The sequence below is a fragment of the Sarcophilus harrisii genome, chromosome 4, assembly GCF_902635505.1.
Source record: "Sarcophilus harrisii chromosome 4, mSarHar1.11, whole genome shotgun sequence".
Taxonomy (NCBI): Eukaryota; Metazoa; Chordata; class Mammalia; order Dasyuromorphia; family Dasyuridae; genus Sarcophilus; species Sarcophilus harrisii.
Genome location: NC_045429.1, coordinates 161,067,936 through 161,081,690, shown reverse-complemented (window position 1 = coordinate 161,081,690; position 13,755 = coordinate 161,067,936). Strand labels below are relative to the sequence as shown.

The following is a 13,755-nucleotide window of genomic DNA, read 5'->3' as shown; positions in this document are numbered from 1 at the left end:
CATTCAAAATGTATTGCAAAAATTATTCCATAAATTGAGAATTATAAACTTTTTCCTGATAAATATGATTATATTGTTTAATGTTAAAATATATTTAAGTTGAATGACCTAAGGATAACAATAATACCTATAGCCAATGACCTAATGGATAACAATAATGAAAACTGTTTGCTCTTTTCTCTCCAGGGGAGAGAACAATAGAAGATTTTCACCCCTAGCAGATTTCTCAGCAGCCCAGGTCCATTTTGTGGAGACAACACCTAGGCACCTTGCCAACTTGCCAGCAATATCCAAATCTGGCTCCTTGAACAGTTTTGTCTGAATTCCCTACGTACTATATTCCATTGACTAGAATGGGTAACCTTTCAAGATGTCAGAGTGCAACCTATCTATACCTGCGTACCTGGGATACCTCCTGTCTGTGTCCTCCCTAATCTTTATCACAGGAAAGTCTGGGTTAATCAGGCTAGATGGGTAATAACCAGCATTTGTGGAATTCTACAAAGTTTGCAAAGGACATTACTTTTCATTGATTCTCCACAACAATTCCAATGATTATTATCCTCATTTTACAGATGAGGAAACTAAAGCACAGGGAGTTTAAATGGTTTGCCCATGATCACAAAGCTAATTAATGTCACAGCTTGGAAAATTAATTGAGGGCTCTCCAGTCTATGTCATTTTCCTTTGTCTACTATCCCATGTTTAGCAATCACCAACTCCCTTACTTATTACTAGCAATGAGGATTTTACATAGAAAAGATGTATCCAACAAGACACATGCAGAAGCCAGGTGACAACAGAATAGAGCCTGCTATTTGCCTCTTGCTTCAAAAGGAGAATGATTGCTCACAGCTCATCTTCATGTAGCAGGGGATCCAGTGCAACCTCTTTCTTGACACATGTTGTACCCTATGCTGGCACAATCAGCTTTTTCAACCACTTTTGCCTAAAATAGAAGCAATTACCCAGTTGAAATAACAAAGACTGTTTATTATTATTATTATTATTTTCTTTTTAAGACCTACTGAGGATGCATTGAAAAGGATAGATGTGAATTGTCCTTTAAAAATATTGGCAAAGGCTGATCTTGGAAGAAGAAAGCCTGATGGCAAAGTTTGTGTTTTGTTAGTAAACCCAAACAAGATATTGAATTTATTGATTTAAATATGTTCCATAGATTAAACAGAATTTAGCTTATTCATATTTGGCATTCTGAATTGGATTGAATTGATCTGTTGTCTTTGCAGGAGAATCTGCTACAGGTTATGACAAATCATTCATGCTGATGTTTGTAGCTTTTATCATTCGACATTACAAAAATATTCAAACACGGAATTAAGCTGCTGAAATCTATGAGCCCATTTGGTTTTTGGAATTTCCCCGGCCTGTTCCCACAAGGTCAGGTTGCCTCCACCCAGCAGGCCAAATTCCCATGACACAAGGCCACTGGGCGGAGTTTCCAGGAACACAAATTCTAGGGGTGGGGCTACTAAGGAGTTAGTGATGTCCCTGTGTGATATCACCCAAGGGTCAGGAAAACTCATTCCGCTATTCCCCATGGTCAATTAGTTGGCCACACTAACTGTCCTCTGGGGTAACTCGGCTTTGGCTCCCTCTCTCTTATAAGCCAAGTGTGGGCTACTGCAAACTGTACCAGAAACAGGTTCAAATGACTGGATTTCAAACCCTGAGCACTCCAATGGTATGCCATGTAAAATCATTCTTTCAGTTTTGGTTTCCCCACCTCTCCCTTACCACTGTAGCAAGGATGAGAATATAGATGGAGGCCAGGGAAATTGCCATGGAAAGTCTGTTCTTTGGGGGGTTTAAGTTTAATCCCTTTGGCATTCCCATAGTGTATGACTTCTGAGATAGGACTTTTCCACAAGGTAGTTTTGTAGGATTGTAGTTCAATCTTGTTCAAGCTCCTTTTGTCTCTTATTTGTTGCTGATAGCCAGAGCAAGTAATGATATCTGTATATTGAGAGACAATATACAGCTAGAGCTGAAAAGATAGAACTCAAGAGGCATGGAGCCATGGAAAGTAGTTCTTTATTCACTTAAACTTTTGAGTTTGGAGAAGATTCATAATCTATCCTTCATTGTTGAAGCTCTAAGGAATTAAATTTATACTAAAGAATTGTATGAAATATGCTTCCTTCTCTTCTCTTTCTCCTCCTCCTCCTTCTCCTCCTCCTCCTCCTCCTCCTCTTCCTCCTCTTCCTTTTCCTCTCCTACTCCTCTTTCTTCTTCTTCTTCTTCTTCTTCTTCTTCTCTTCTTCTTCTTCTTCTTCTTCTTCCTCCTCCTCCTCCTCCTCTTCCTCCTCTTCCTCTCCTACTCCTCTTTCTTCTTCTTCTTCTTCTTCTTCTTCTTCTTCTTCTTCTTCTTCTTCTTCTTCTTCTTCTTCCTCCTCCTCCTCCTCCTCCTCCTCCCTCTCCTCTTCCTTTTCTTCTTCTTTTTTCTTTTTTTTTCTTCTTTTCAAACCTGTTATTTTCTAGATTTAGGAAAATTCCATATACAATGCAGGTCAGCAACTATTCTATATATTATTGCCTTAAAGAATTGGGTTGATTGAGAAATTATGTGATTTTCCCAGGGTCATATATCAACTATGGATTAGAGTCAAGACTTGAACTGACAGAACTCTTTCTCACTCCAGGACCAGGTATACCTTGTTGCTTATTTCACAAAATGTTTGATTTCCATCAGATTAAATTTTGTGATAGTGTGCTATACAAGCCACATACTAGCCCTTTGATTGTTCTTTTGATTGATCAGAAATGAGACACCAAAATCACATCATTGTAAAGATATGTTGGTAGAATATTAGGCTTTGAGTGAGGATGTTCTACATTCAAATTCAGATACTAGTTGTGTGATTCTGATAATATACATAAAGAGATGGGACAAATGAACAAAATGCCATTTTTAACAAATTTTCATGTATGGCCTCCTGATGATGTCTGTGTTCCAAGTGAGGAATTTTCATTAATAATTATTTATAAGCACTTGCTATATGTCTAACACTGTGCAATTCATTGACAAAGATAAAAGAATCATTGAATTTCTAGTTAGGAATCTCCTCATTTTATATTCAAAGAAATTGAGATGAAGCGAAATGACTTATCCAAGGTCATATAGATGGAACACTCTTCTTAAGGGGGAAAAATACCTTGATTTTATCTGAGGGAAAGCGACACTTAATGCCATAGTGGGATGCTGGAAACAAGGAACAAAAGGAAAGAAAAAAATCCAAGGAGGAGGAGAGGGAGAGAAGGAGAAAGGAAAGGAAGGAAATAAGAAAGAGAGAAAGAGGGAGAAATGGAGGAAGGAAGGAGGGAGAGAGGAAGAAGGAAACAAGGAAAGGAGGGAAGGAAGAAAGAAAGAAAAAGGAAGGAAGGAAAGAACAAAAGGAAGGAAGAGGAAGGAGAGATAGAGGGAGTGAGGAAGGAAAAAGGGAAAAATAGAAGGAAGGAGCCTAGAATTTAGGCTTAAACAGTCTTATTTAAGCACAGGCCCATCCATACTTTCACAAAACCATGAGAATGATGTAGACTTCCAGACTACTTCATATATATGGAAGATAGAGAATTACATCTGTCCAACAACTCACTGCAGTCAATATTCTTTACCTTTAAATATATTTAAGAGAAAATTATTTTTCACTTTTGACAAAGTTATAAAATTTACTTCTGCTCAAGACTTTAAATCATTTTCTGGGAAAATTTGTTTCATTTAATACTTTTTTTCCCCCTCCTGTCATTCTGTCAGAGCCAAGATGACTTGTAAGAACTTTGACCTGCACTTTGCCTTTCTGCCTAGGCAACAGTGTTATTTACTTAGTTCCTATTTGCAAGCTGATTTTGTGTGAATAAGGAAAGAGTCCAGATTGGTCTGTAGATCTCTAACAGAGATTGGAACACTGGAGAGGTTGAGAAAATATTACCAACTTTGACTTCCAAATCACTTTAATATAATAGGAAAACTGCATTTCTAAGCACAAGTGCATGTTATCTTGGAATTTTAATTCTAGACATTAAAAGGCATGGGGGAGGAGCAAGAAATCTCCCTTCCAGAATGAGAATTTGCCAAACTCTATGGCCTTGGCTGACTAAAGGCTAACTATCATTAGTCATTTCTAAATTAGATACTGTTCACATCAGTTATATTTGTGTGAGATTGAGTTGGGATTCAAATAGTCCTTAGTGGTGACAAGTGATTCACAAAAATTGAACCTGCAGACTTCAATTGCTATTTCTCTTTACGCTCCTACGGGTCATACCAAAAAACAACCATAAAAACACAAAAATCTACCACCAACAACAGCAATTGGAAGTAATGAATTTTGAGGAATAGAGGATAGAGGGCTTGCCTTGGAAACAGAAGGATTCTAATACTGACTCCATCACATACTGATTTTGTGACCCAGAACAAATTATTTGATTTCTCAGGGTCTGAAGAACTATATAAATCTATCAAGTGCAGGATTTCTCAGGGTCTGAAGAACTATATAAATCTATCAAGTGCATATATATATATATATATATATATATATATATACACACAGAGAGAGAGAGAGAGAGAGAGAGAGAGAGGAAGACTCCTCATTGGAATCTTCCTACACCAATGAATATGCATGCAACTGAGTAAGTATTACTTTTACCAGTAAGGTTAAGTCAATATCATGAATTAATATAACTTCACAATCTCTCGATAGTCCAGGTCCAGCTCTAAGAACAAAAATCATATAAATACTATTATTTCTTCTAAGCATTTGTTAATCAACTCTCCTATGTCTTTAGTTACCACCCCACCTCCCCCTCCCTCCTCCATTGTTCAATCATTTTTCAATTGTGTCTGACTCTTCATGACCCCATTTTGGGTTTTCTTGGGAGGGATACTGAAGTGATTTGCTATTTCCTTCTCCAAATCATTTTACAAATGAGAAACCTGACTTTCCCAGAGTCACCTAGCTAGTAAGTGTGCAAGGCCAGATTTAAACTCATGAAAATGAGTTTCAGTGATTCCAAGTTCAGTGTTCTATCACTGTCTCATCTAGCTGTTCTCTGGCCTTTCATTCTGGCTTCTCACTTAAAAACAGACTGCTGTCTTCTTTTTGTACAGTCTTTTTCAGTCCTATTTTGAAGGTAGGGATCATCTTCTTTGCTTATATTTTTGTTTCTAGCACATAGCATCATGCCTGGAACCCCATAAGCACTTAATATATCTTTTTATTTATGAAATGCATTTATTCATTCCTGAGCTAGCTGGAAAGCTTAATTCTAAGAACCTTCATGAGCTAGCCTAAGAATCCTTTCTTTCTCCAAGAGTTATTAATGCCTCAAGTCAGGTATAGTTGAATTTAGCCAAAGAACAAAACAAGGATTAATATAGAAAAACCAAGATATCCCACTGAGACATCTCATAGCAATCTCTTGCAAACCCTGTTATATTTTGTGATGCAAAACATGGCAAGTAACCATTTTGTAAAGGATTGGAAGGCTACACAGACTATAACAGCTTGGGAAGTCCCTGATTATATAATGTGGTGGTTCCAAACAGTTGAGGTATGTACCAATTGGCTTTAGTCTATTGTAATACTCAAAGAAATAGAGGAGCAGTAGATGTAATAGAAAGTGTGCTGTGCCTGGAGTCGGAAACACTCATTTTTGTGAGTTTAAATTTAATCTCGGATACTTATTAGCTGTGTGACTCTAGGCAAGTCACCTACTTCAATTTGCCTCATTTTCTTTATCTGTAAAATGAGCTGGAGAAAAAAAAATGGCAAAGCATTCCAGTATCTTTGCTAAGAAAATTGGACATCACTGACATGACAGAACAAAAAGTAGAATCTCTCAAAAAAAATCAACATTATTTTAGGTCCAAGATCTCTTGTTTTCAAGAAAATTTCTATCAAAGACTTACAAAAACGAATGTTGAAATTTATCCGTACATGTTTTTGGAAAATAATATATTGTTTTTTTAATCTAAAAAACTAGAAAGCTGTTTTCTCATTCTGCTCTAATGAGAAGCTGAAGGCATCTGATTAAGAAGTGACAAGCAAAAGTTAGAAGGAGTAATAACAAGTCATAGTGATATTGTTAGGTCCTATTTCCTAAGGGTATCATTTTTTAAAATAAAGAAATTCAAGAGACAGCATAGTAGAATGGAGAAAAGTGCATAAAAGTCAGGAAGATTTGAATTAAAACCCTGACTCAGAAACCTATTGGCTTTGTTACCCTAGGCAACCTTTGTTAACCTCTCAATGCCCAGGGTACCTCTGTAAGTCCAAAAGTTAGAAAGCTTTCATTGAAGGTATTTTCTCATGTGCTCTGGATCATTTAAATCAAAAGTTTGTTTCCCTCCTCTCTCCAACAATATAAAACATATCTTTTTGGTAAGTCAAAATGAAATAGGAATATTTATTGCCCTTCCTCTAACTGAGTCCTCTAACTCCATTTCCCAACCTAAATGTAATTCAAATCTATCATGATGGGAGTTAGCCTATAAGTATTGGCAAAAGAATAGGATGAAGCATAGCTCAAAGTATTTATTTTATATTTATCTACAGGCACATTAAACACTTAATAAATGCTTGGTGAGTGAATAAATGAAGGAGAAGTAAAATTATTTTACAATGAAAAGTTTCTTACTCTAGTCTTGATTCAACCATACCAAAGATGGAATCACGTCTTCAATTCTTGTTGTTCAGCCTTGTCTGACTCTTTATGACTCCTTGGACCATAGCATACCAATACTGTTCATGGAGTTTTGTTGGCAAAGATATTGGAGGGTTTGCCTTTTTATTCTCCAGTGAGTTAAGGCAAATAGGGGTTAAGTGACTTACCCAGAGTCCCACACCTAGTAAGTGTCTAATGTCATATTTGAACTTGGTTCTTCCTGACTTCAGGCCAAGTAGTCTATCCACCAAGCCACTTAACTTTGTGTCTTTTGTTGCATTTCATCTACTTCTCGTAACAGCAAAAAGACAAATGACATGGATGTTTTGATTACCCCATTCTCCCTAGCACCATTATAGCTGAGCTCGATTGCACTAGGAGATAATTTCTCTTAGAGTGCTTTTAAAGCCAAGCAGCTATGGGGATCATGATACACATTTCCTGAGATATGGTCATTGACCAAATGGTCCATAGGAATCTTTAAACATGTGTAAGATCTCTAACTATTAAATTTGAAGGCAGGAAATTAAGAATAAACCCATTAAGTTAAAATTGTCAACAAGTTGGTAAGGTTAAAATGAAGTACCTGGGTTGAGTCTTAGGATAGCAATGGAAACAGTGCTTGTAAATCAGGTCAAGAAGCTTTTGAGATATTCTGTGTAAGAAGAGGGAGGAAACAAAGGTGTACAGAGCTGAGATAAAACAGCATTTAAACCTCTGGCACATTTTCATACTTTTTCCCTCCCTGGCAATTTATAAAATTAGGCAGGAATTCCTAATGATCAGGAAGTTAGGAATAATAATAAAAATAATATCTAGTATTTATATAGTGTGTCACTGTATAGGGAATTTATTAAATTTAGGTTCTGTCTCCAGGACTAGCAATCTATCCTCTGTTCCACTCCCAAAAATAATATTTATTATTACTAATTGCATCTCTTCTGTAAGGGTTTAAGTAATTTTACTAATACTAGCTCTAAGCAAAGATTTTTCTTAAGTGAAGAAAGAGACTAAAGACAGAATTCATCTGGGCTTAGTATCATGAATCAATTGCAGTTAGAGATGCATATCTCTTGCTTCCCAGTCTGATGTTCAATACTCTAGTCATTGGTGTCTCTCCTACCATAATACAAGCCTCTCTGTAATAATGCATCCTTTCATAGCTGGTGAACAAATCCAGCACTGTCAGGCCCAGGACTAAGAATGCTCTTGCTTTCATTTGCCAGACTAACTTTTATCTTCTTAAATGAAAGATATACTATCCACCCACTAGTTTTTCACAATTCCTCTCTTGGGAAATTCAGCTACTTTCCTGAAGTGGTGTCTGGCTAATACAGCCCAACTGCTTATACAGAGAAGGCAATGTTGCTGTTGTCTCCAGTAAGGAGACCTTGGTTCAGAGCTTAACATTATGACTTTCTTTTATGCCTAACAATCTTTTGGGTCCTTTGAGGCTATTGGTGTTATTTCTAAGTGAGATTACTATTTTACAGTACTAATAACAGTGGTGATGGGGATGATGGAAAAATTGATCTCCATAACCAATTTACAAACAGAGATGTACAAGCTGACACATTCTGCTGGTCATAATCTAATGTTCTGAACAACTCTTCCTCCTTCTAGGGATACCTGTGACTATCCCGTGAGGATCAGAAGTAAAGAAAGAGAATAAACAACTAATTGAATCCTGGGAGTGCTATCAAAATACCACCATGATCATTCCCACCACCAACACACACACACCCACACACACCCACACACACACACACACACACACACACACACACACCCCTCTGTTTGGGGAGAGACTACTTTTTCTTGAGAAAAGCTTTGTATGCTGTAGGCACATTCATTTCTCTGGCTGATCTGCTTCCTTTCCTCTCCCATTTTTGTAATTTTCTATGCCTAGAATATTCTCTGCTAGAAAAGACCATGCTCTCTCACTTTATACTCTCCCTTGTGTCTCCTTATCTATGACATCAGAGATGGGAAATTTATCAAATACACCTAAAAGAGTACTCCTTTCACAAACACATATGCAGTACAGAGATATATATGTACTTGCCTCCTCTTGTAAAAGCTTGTGTCTTTGCCAGGATTGTTGAACTGTCTTATTATATGTACATGGTGTTTTGTCCAGAAATAACAATGATAAGATCCTGTGATAATCTTGTTAGCACGTACCTTTTGAAAAATCATAATAGATAAGCTTTTTATTTCTGCTATAACCTAAAGATCATCTCATTTGAGGCTTGAGGATATCTCTGAATTGGCTATATCACAGATGTACTCTATGTCCCCAATTGGCTGGGAAGAACTGGGATAAAGACAATTATTACTTTGATTCGTTTCCTACCAAAAGTCTTACCTTCCTCTGTCCTATATCTTCTCACCAAATTTCCACTCAATACAACTCTGAAAGATAGAACAAAAACATCCACAAGATAATAATAGTAATAATACTAATTCACATAAAGCCTTAAGGTTTACAAAGTATTTTACCTCTATTATCTCATTTGATTCTCACAGCAACCTAGTAAAGTAGGGGTTATCATTATTCCTATTTTAAAGATGAGGAACCTAAGGTTGAGAAAATTAAAGTAACTTGCTTAGAGTCACAAAGTTGCTAAGCATCTGAGGCACTATTCAAAAATTAGATCTTTTTGCATTTAACAAATATCTGCCTTTGAGAAACTTTAGCTTGTGATTCTTTATTGTGAGTATATTATAGGTAAGAGGCCTACAGTATCATTTTAGAATAGATAATTTTGGAGGGAATTCAATTTAATTCAACAAACTCTTATTAAATGCCTATTATGAGCAAGGAACTAAGAATACAAAAACGAAACAATCCTTTCCCTCAAGAAACTTCCATTCTACAAAGGATATATGTATTATCCAAGTAAATACAAAATATATATGCAAAATATTGCAAACATATTGCAATAGATAGAGATAACAGCCAGGAGTACAGAAAAGTCTTCAATATGTTGTTCAGTTGTTTCAATTGTGTCCAAGTCTTCATGACCCCATTTGGAGTTTTCTTAGCAAAGATACTATAGCGTACTTGCCATTTCTTTCAAAACTCATTTTACAGATGAACTCATTGAGGCAGGAGGGGTTAAATGATTTTCCCAAGAATCCACAGCTAGTAAGTGTCTGAGATCAGATTTGAACTCAGAAGGATGAGTCTTCCTGACTTCAGATTTGGCACTCTACTCACTACACTAAAATATGAACATCTCATGAATTTCATTGTCACCTTTCTGCAGAGGCCTTCATAATCTTTGTATTGTTCCAATTTTAATATACATACCACCAAACCACATATAATAGGCAGTTTCTAAGTAAGCAGCATTTTGAAAGGAATTAGGGATCTTATAAGGCAGAAGCTCTCTGAAAGGAGTGCATTACAGATAACAGGAACCATTTACACAGACACCAAGGTGAAAGATGGAGGATGGATGCCATGTGTGGTAAAAAGCTAGGAGGTCAACTCAGTCATAATGGAGATTATATGCAAAGTAATAATATGAAATAAAACTAGAAAGACTGGTGGGTCTACACTGTGGAGAGATTTAAATGCCAACCTAAGAAGTTTATATTTTATCCTAAAACTGTTGGGAGCAGGAGCCATGAATGATTTTAAAATATATATATTTGGACAGGTATATGTCTTGCTCCTATCACTTTGGCAAATATGTAGAAGATGGATTAGAAATAGAAGAGCTGGAAAGAAGTGGAATTGTGTAGGAGGAAGCTGCTAAAACTGGAGTGATATAATGAGGCTCTAGACTAGGTTAGAAGTTACTGTTGTGTACAGTTGTGCATAGTCAGGCTTTTTTTTTTTTTTGACTGAACTTATGATTTCATAAATAGCAAGGAGACTATGAAAAAGATTCACACCTATACTTCCACTTACAGTCTTAGTGTTGTCTGGGACTCTTAAGAGGTTTGGCCAGGCTCCCATTAGAAGTAGGTGTCCCAGATAGGATCTAAAACAATGTGTTCCTGACTCTATAAAGGTAACTCTCTTATCTATCATGCAACATTGCCTCTCAATATATAACTATTGTTACTGTTAACATTAATAAATCGGAAGCAGCCCCTCTTCTGTTTTGTGATTATTTTGTGAATCTTATTATGATCCCTTTGCTGTTGTTGGCACTGAAGCTACCAATTGACAGAAAAGCTGATGAAGACAGGGAGATACCCTTAGGGGAACTACTGAACAGGACTATCAGCCACTTTAGGTTCATTAGCTGTATTCTAGAAGTTTAAGATCAATGTCAAGATAAGCCCTGGGCATGTTAGAGATGTCTTTCCCTCTCCTCCTTCTTATCACCAACCATAAAATTCTGCTGCTGTGTTCCTCTGCCTTATACCATAGAGCAAAGCTTCTCACACTGTGGGTCATGACTGCATATGGGATTACATAATTGAATGTAGGGGATCGTAAAATTATGATTTATTATTAGTAAATATTTGATTTATATATTTATTTTATATATCTATATACCCGGCTTCATATACAAATTTCTTGGATAAAAAAGATTAGTGAGTGGAAAATATTTAGGAAGTCCTGCCTTAGAGAAATCAATGGGTTGCAATGAAACTCACCTGGACCTCATAACACATAAACCTTTATCATCTTGTCTTTATGACACTCTCAGGAAAATTTTGAAACAAAGTAAATCCCACCTAAAGAATGGCACATGCATGACATGTAATTAGGGTAAAAATCAAACATTGAGCACTTTTATGTTTCATATAATCACAACTCACACTATGTACAGCTGACCCATGGCTAAAATATAGAGGGCCATAAGCCACAGTCTGCAAAATAGCAACTGTCTCCAGAATTCTTTTTTTTAATCTCACAGAGATTTTATAAGGAATTTCCCTAACTGCCCCAGGACAGCACATATAGCTTTATTTAACCAAGGTATGAAAGATTAAAATTCACCTAAATAAATAATATATTGTTGTGGGTGAAAATGGGATAGTCATCCCCAAGGTGAATGGAGTTGCTCCAGTAATGATATCATCTTATATCTAGTTATTCCAATGACTTTATATCTTCATCCCCTTATAGCACAGACACCAACATATCTGTCCCCAGGACCTGAGGGACAATGTGAACAACTTCCTCATGAATCAGAATCAAACAGCACCTGGCATGTCCCTCAGTTAGCTCTCTTGGGAAATGGAAGAATGCAAGACTGACTTTTTTTTTCTTTTCAACTTGTGCTTTGGACACTGAGAACTGGAGAAAGAAAAAAACATCTGGCCATTCTTGTGTATGAACCTGAGTTTAGTCACTTCACAAAAGTGCAGAACCCTTGACCATGCTAAGGGTGGACAGTGAAAGTTTCTTATATGGGTGCTTATGTTCTTTAAAATACTGGACATACCAATCTCCCTAATGAATACTGATGCTAAAATCTTAAATAAGATATTAGCAAAAAGACTACAGAAAATCATCCCCAGGATAATACACTATGATCAAGTAGGATTTATACCAGGAATGCAGGGCTGGTTCAATATTAGGAAAACTATCAATATAATTGGCCATATTAATAACCAAATTAACAAAAACCATATGATCATCTCAATAGATGCAGAAAAAGCATTTGACAAAATCCAACATCCATTCCTATTAAAAACACTTGAGAGTATAGGAATAAATGGACTTTTCCTCAAAATAATCAGCAGCATCTATTTAAAACCATCAATAAGCATCATATGTAATGGAGACAAACTGCAACCATTCCCAATAAGATCTGGAGTAAAACAAAGTTGCCCACTATCACCGTTACTATTTAATATTTTATTAGAAATGCTAGCTTTGGCAATAAGAGCTGAGAAAGAGATTAAGGGAATAAGAATAGGCAACAAGGAAACCAAATTATCACTCTTTGCCGACGATATGATGGTATACTTAGAGAACCCCAGAGATTCTACTAAAAAGTTATTAGAAATAATCCACAACTTTAGCAAAGTTGCTGGTTATAAAATAAACCCACATAAGTCATCAGCATTCTTATATATCACTAACAAAATCCAACAGTCAGAGTTACAAAGAGAAATTCCATTTAAAGTAACTAGTAATAATATAAAATATTTAGGAATCTATCTGCCAAGGGAAAATCAGAAACTTTATGAGCAAAATTACAGACCACTTTTCACACAAATTAAGTCTGATCTAACCAATTGGAAAAATATTAAATGCTCTTGGATAGGGCGAGCAAATATAATAAAGATGACAATATTACCTAAACTAATCTATTTATTTAGCGCTATACCAATCAGACTCCCAAAAAACTATTTTAATGACCTAGAAAAAATAACAACAAAGTTCATATGGAAAAACAAAAGGTCAAGAATTTCAAGGGAATTAATGAAAAAAAAATCAAATGATGGTGGCTTAGCTGTACCAGGTCTAAAATTATATTATAGAGAAGCAGTTACCAAAACTATTTGGTATTGGCTAAGGAATAGATTAGTTGATCAGTGGAATAGATTAGGTTCAAGGGATAAAACAGTCAACAAATATAGCAACCTAGTCTTTGACAAACCCAAAGATCCCAGCTTTTGGGATAAGAACTTACTGTTTGATAAAAATTGCTGGGAAAATTGGAAACTAATATGGCAGAAACTAGGCATTGATCCATACTTAACGCCGTACACCAAGATAAGGTCAAAATGGGTTCATGACCTAGGCATAAAGAATGAAATTATTAATAAATTAGAGGAACATAGGATAGTTTACCTCTCAGACCTGTGGAAGGGGAAGGTCTTTATGACCAAAGCAGAACTAGAGATCATTACTGATCACAAAATAGAAAATTTCGATTATACCAAACTGAAAAGTTTTTGTACAAACAAAACTAATGCAGACAAGATTAGAAGGGAAGCAATAAACTGGGAAAATATTTTTACAGTCAAAGGTTCTGATAAAGGCCTCATTTCCAAAATATATAGAGAATTAACTCTAATTTATAAAAAATCAAGCCATTCTCCAATTGAAAAATGGTCAAAGGATATGAACAGACAATTCTCAGATGAAGA

The 13,755-nt window shown here is 36.0% G+C and overlaps 1 non-coding gene across 1 annotated transcript; it reads right to left on the bottom strand.

The window, feature by feature from the left end:
- Positions 1-9,911: 9,911 nt before the first annotated feature.
- On the bottom strand, positions 9,912-10,015 carry LOC111720699. Its single transcript, XR_002770277.1, has one exon. It is a non-coding gene; the product is annotated as a U6 spliceosomal RNA (small nuclear RNA).
- Positions 10,016-13,755: the final 3,740 nt, after the last annotated feature.